The 6,102-nt window shown below is 43.4% G+C and overlaps 1 long non-coding RNA gene across 1 annotated transcript; it reads right to left on the bottom strand.

The window, feature by feature from the left end:
• Positions 1-481: 481 nt before the first annotated feature.
• LOC142768535 (uncharacterized) lies at positions 482-5,294 on the bottom strand. The gene is made up of 2 exons (XR_012885330.1): positions 4,348-5,294; positions 482-1,028 (listed from the first exon to the last, which is right to left on the bottom strand). It is a non-coding gene; the product is annotated as an uncharacterized LOC142768535 (long non-coding RNA).
• Positions 5,295-6,102: the final 808 nt, after the last annotated feature.

Here is a 6,102-nt window from a genome sequence, read left to right as displayed (position 1 = left end):
TTGTCACTTAAACGTAATTTAAAGATTCGTATAATAGGATGTTCTGGCACATGCGCCATCATTTTTTCGTTTCTGTGGGTCTTCTCGCACTCTTGGCTTTATATATACGGCCGCCATCTGTGCAATGAAGTGGTTGCAAGTGTGCGCTCTGTCCCATGTGTCTTCTTTCTGAAACGTTCTGCGCACCAAGAAAGTATATTTCTTTCAAAAGAAAATAATTCGTGGCGTTCCACTGCTTGCAAAGCCCACTGTTTCCGGCATGTGATGTTTCGGCTGTCCTGCTAGAACAGATGCAACTTGGTAGACCTTGCGCTGTCACCCGAGCCAGGAAAGTGCGAAGCGTCGTGAAACTTGTTGAGAAATGACAAGCATACTCGGGGGGGGGGGGTGATCGCTTATGTTGGAGAGTAGAAATATCAACAATGCTTGAATATGGTTGGCCACAAGAGACACAGTTGAGAAGCAAATATACCAGAAAGCATGGGCGCATATAAAGGTTCCTTTATTCGACTTGTCAATACCAGGATGTGTCGGCTTGCATAAGACCCGACATGTTTCATTGGACACGAAGTGCGAAGTCCCTTTCTCATCGCCTTCGTCACAGTTATGAAGGAACATGTACATAGAGCGCATTAAGCCATTCTGTCGAGGCCTCGTCACTCAGCTAAGATTAAAATAATGTTCCGCTACGCAGGTGACAACAGATGGTGAACGGTAGGCTTAGGATGATGCCCTCTTCCAGGCGGTGCTCACACACACACAAAGGGGGTGCTCGAAGAGGAGCGCAGCAAGAAAGTTAATGTATGAAGCTAAAAGGAAAGTGGAAATTTACATGAAAAATGAAACACTGAGTAAAATAATGTTCAACACAGCTGTCACTACAGCATTAACAGGTGTGGTACTTATCAAGATTTTCGTGGCTGCAGTGTCCGATGGGGATGCGTGGTTATTTGTAAGTCGTCAAGTGGTTTCGGCAAGCTGCACAGTTCATGAAAAATTTTGGTCCGTCAAATGACATCGTCTTGATGCTGGAAAGAAAGACAACCAATGAAGAATTGTTTCGCAAATGAAATAGTTATTCACGGTGGATAATGCAATAAACCGGCTACGGCAGTTATGAACCCAAGCAAATCGCTACTGGTAATCGACGTTACGGAAATAAGCAGTGTTATATATATACCCCTGTCACACGGCCACCACCAAACTCCGTTGAACGCCGTCAACGTAAATCTCCCCTAGGGGGTTCGACGGAGAAGGAGTTGTGGCAGTGTCACACGGCAATGACAAGGTTGTAACAGTTGCCGCGAGGGGGCTCAGCTGGCGCTGTTTGATTTTCGGATAAGTATTCTAATTTAATCCCTATTGATTTTTTTGTGAATCCTCGTTATGCGGTTTTTACAAAAAAGCACTATTAAGTAGGTATGCGACTAACAAACCATTAAAAACGAAAGAACGTTTAATATTGCTAAAATGTATTATTCTTTCACTGCGGCCACTTAGTGCTCAAAATTTTTCTCTGACCTCTAGACTGCTGAGAACGAGAGTACCTCGTTTTGCTGCGAAGGGAGATCGTTGAACGTCCTTTGCGAAATGCTCCGTTCAACTTCGTTTGCGTAAGGGTGGCCGTGTGACAGCAACCGCATCTTTGTTGTCGTAAAGACGAGAGAGTTGAACGGTCTTCACGGGTGCCCGTGTGACAGGGGTATTAAATTCAAGGGCGCAGAAAAAGACTGTCGGGCTTGCAAGCATCGCTGTGTGTCCCGACGTTAATGGCCGCGGAACCACGTTCAGCAGAGATGTTACTAGCAATGACTGTTCAATGAGTATTTTGTTTTGAGCGTTACGTTCAATTAAGCAGAACAATTAAGCAGAACAATTTGCACAGTCAATTGAACTCAAAAGAAACACTAATAAATGAGATTTCTAGCATTAATGGCACCTACAAAGAACCAACAGCCATTGCGAATGAATTTAATAATTATTTTACAGTTAATAACACACCCGTTTCCGACAGCTTTGAAGGTACGCTTGAAAGGCAACCACAGTCCTTTTTTCTATATCCTACCATACCAGAAGAAATTCACAATGTGATCAAGAAATTAAAATTAACAAGCGCGGGTCTTGATGAAATTCAACCAGTTCACTTGAAATATGTCGCTGATATCGTCGCTGATCCCCTCTCACATGTAATTAACCTTTTGTTTAAAAATGGCACATTTCCATCTGATTTAAAGAGAGCCAAAATAGTTCCTGTCTTTAAAAAAGGCGATAAGGGTTTGGTTTCTAACTATCGCCCCATTGCAATTCTGTCTGTGCTCAGCAAAGTTATAGAGAAGTGCTTTGAAAAGCGACTAACAAATTACTTAACTAAATTTAGCATTCTGTCTGCCTCGCAGTTTGGCTTTCGTGCAGGCTACTCTACCAACCTCGCGCTTCTTTCATTCACGGATACGATTAAACACTATATTGACTCAGGTAAATATGCTGGAGCAGTGTTTATTGACCTCACGAAAGCGTTCGATTCAATCCTTCATAAAATTTTAATTACCAAGCTAAACGCGGCCGGTGTTGTAGGACCTGCCCTGAACTTCATTCACAGCTACTTAACTGACAGAAAACAGGCTGTCAGCATATCCAATCATCTTTCTAATTTTAAAATAATCAATCGGGGAGTACCTCAAGGATCAATTCTAGGCCCAATACTCTTCACTGTTTACATTAATGATCTAACTTCTCACCTATCGCACTGTCTACCTTATCTGTATGCGGATGACACTACGATTTTAACTGCTTGCACCTCGATCGATACTGTTACTTTTAAACTAAACAGTGATCTTGAAAATATAATTCGCTGGTGTCGTCATAATTCACTGGAAATTAACCCCAGTAAAACAGTTTTTGTGCTATTTCACCCCACTCAAAAAAAGGTCACTGAATATCCGTCTATAACGGTCAATAATTATCCTATCAAAGCCTCCAGTCAGTGTAGATTTCTAGGAGTGATTCTTGATGCAAATTTAAAGTATACTTCCCATGTCTCACACCTAAAGCAAAAAGCAGCTTATGGCATCCGGATTCTCATCAAAGCACGTCCATACTTTGGGCCAAATGCCTTGCTTTCTCTTTACTATGCCTTCGTTCACAGTCACTTCACTTACTGCATTGCATCCTGGTGCAATACATATAGCACTCATCTTGCTCCTTTGCAATATGTTCAAAACCAGGCCATTCGCATTATCACATATCAACCATCACGATGTAGCGCATCTGCTATTTTACAAGGGCTTCGTATTCTAACAATTCATAAACTTTTTCTTTTCAACATGGCAACCCTTACATACAATTCTCTTCACTCAAACATGCCTTTCATGGTCTTCAATAAAGAACAACTCATTAATCAAAATATAACTCGATTTGCATCAAATAATAACCTCCTGTTACCGAAAGTTAGAACTAACTATGGCAGATTCACTTCTACCTTTACAGCTATTTCCGTTTGGAACGGTATTCCAAGTGACGTAAAAATGTCTCCAAACATAGGCAGTTTTAAAAAACGCTTAAATTCCTATTTACTTAATGTTTAAATAATCTCGTTGTTTATGCTGTTCAATTCGGAACTAATCGTTCATTATGTTTGCTCTGTTTTGTACCAAATTAGATGAATAACATGTGTCTGGCATTGTTGCCGCTTTGAGACATACCACTTTTAACTTTTCTTTTTTTTACCTATTACTACTCAGCACATGTGATATTTGTATCGATCGTTTATCATCTAACATGCACTTAGGTGTATATACAATTCAAGTTTCATTTCTTCTGCTGCCAGGTGTTATTGATCATTTGCTGATGGATTTCATCTGCTATCAAGTGTTTCGATTTGACAATAATTGACTGTTTGTTTCTTTTGCAATGAAATGTACTTGATTCCTTTAAACTTGTTCTATTGTTTACCGAGTTGCTTTACATGTTTTGTTTTCTTTATGTAACTAGCACAGGAGGTCCCCTTGCAGCCTAGAGCTTTGGGACCTCCTTCTGTATAACTTTTTTCCTATGTATTATCTTTTATTGAATAATAAAAATATTATCTATCTATCTATCTATCAAAACCGCACCACATAATTTTTCGTGCTTGATAATTGTACGCTAAATTCAGGATTATCCAAGGAACGCTACATCAATAATGGTATAATTAAAAATGAACGTGTTTAACCACATCTACACAGTTACTATTCGCGAAAGCAGACCTACCTGTTCGTGACGTTGGCTACACGGATCAGGGGCTTAAATTCTCTTGGCAGAGCAACTATGCCATACATAGAAAGGGAATAGCCTGCAAAAATGACTTACGGTATAAAGTCGGTGGCCGAAAAGGAGGGACAGTTCACCGCGTTGCCCACGCACGGCATGGGAGAGAGTGGGCGGCTGCATCACGGGAACAATTGGAGGACGCCAGCATACAGCGACCTCAGGTCTCGATAAACGCCGCAACGGTAGCTTCGTGGCGGATTTCCCAACGTCTGTCGGAGGACGGTTTCGAGTAACGGCGAATGTATGTCGGGAGTTTCGTGTATGGCTACGCAGGGCTTTGTGTACCAGTCGACGAACAAGTAAGGCCTGAAGTCCCTGCCTCTCTCTTCTTCGGGGACGAGCAGGCAGGTGCAACAGACGTTTTCCGTCGCCTTGGCGAACACGCCGTGGACGCGTCTCTGCCGCATTTTTTTCAGGATGTCGCCGACGGTATCAGTAGGGTCCTCCCTACGGTCAGCGCGATAGAGAACCCAGGACCCTATGACGCCCAGGCCGGCCATACAGGTGAATAGGTGTGCTGCACAGTCCAGACGGTCGCGCAGAGTGGCTATGTATTCCAGATGGGTGCGAACCGCGCTGACTGCTTCTGGTACAGACTTGTCGGCGAGCTTCGGAAGGTCGGTGAAGCCGTCGTTGTCCAGGCATCACAGTTCGTGTTGCGGCACTCTCGAAAGGTGCGAGCACAGTACCTCCACGTACGCCATGGTTGCCAGTGACCCTGAAGGCGCCTACGGAAGCTGAATGTTGCGTAGAGTGTTGGCCTATAGCTAGAGGGAACCCTCGGTGTACTTTGCTGTTGTGACGGAAATGTCGGTCGTATCTCCTACGTGCGGCGAAGATGCGACCTGGAAGGGTGAAGTGAAGCAGCTTGCGTTCACCTCCCGCTAGTCGGATGTCGAGCCTGAAGTTAAAAAGCTTCCCGACCGATGGGGCGTTCGAACATACTTTTTTTTCAGAAGTGCGGCGACAGGCTCCGCTTCGTTCGAGCGTTGGCAGTGGATTGCAATGCAATGCCTCGCCGCAAGGACTTTAATGCACGTGCTTACTCGGCCGCTGGTCACGTGTCTGATAATGGATTTAGCTTGAAGGGGCGTCATTCTGATAAAAAGAAATTACAAGCAGCCTTACATCCACGCGCTTAAGGACTGTGATGTAATGTCCGAGAGGTGTTTATAAACCAGGATCTTTCATATCTTAATGCGAAGCATTTCTTAGCGAACTTCGGCGAGTTTAACCCTATCTGCCTATCTATTTATTTAGCTGCCTACGACTTTTAGCTATTCTGGCCGTTTGTATAACGGGATATATACCACATTTAGTATGACATAACATGACTCTATGGCAGGCATAACTAACTAGTCATTTCATGAAAATCATGACATGTATGCCACGAATGTCGTGATTTACATGTCTTGGTCTTGCTGTTACTGCGGTCGTTTCGTCCACATGTAATATAGCAAAACTGGTATGGCACGACATGACTGCATGGCGAACATAATTTACAGGCCCTCATGTGGAAATCGTCGCATGCGTGTCTTGTAAGAGCATGACTGCGAGCCACGCTCATGATGCACTCGCGGTCTTTTCGCTAGCTTCTCATACACCAAATTTGCTATTACGTGACGTGCATGGACGACGAAGGTAAACGACACGTGCAATCATAATAATCAGGATATGCCTGTTATGTAAAACATGACGACATGCTACGTTCAAAGCGTGGTCGTGGCCGTTTCGCTAGCTTCACATATACCAAATTTGGTGTTACGTGAAGTGAATAGACGACGAAGGTAAATG

Source organism: Rhipicephalus microplus, chromosome 8, assembly GCF_043290135.1.
Source record: "Rhipicephalus microplus isolate Deutch F79 chromosome 8, USDA_Rmic, whole genome shotgun sequence".
Classification (NCBI taxonomy): Eukaryota; Metazoa; Arthropoda; class Arachnida; order Ixodida; family Ixodidae; genus Rhipicephalus; species Rhipicephalus microplus.
Note: the sequence above shows the minus strand (reverse complement) of the source record. Positions and strands in the feature narration are given on the sequence as shown.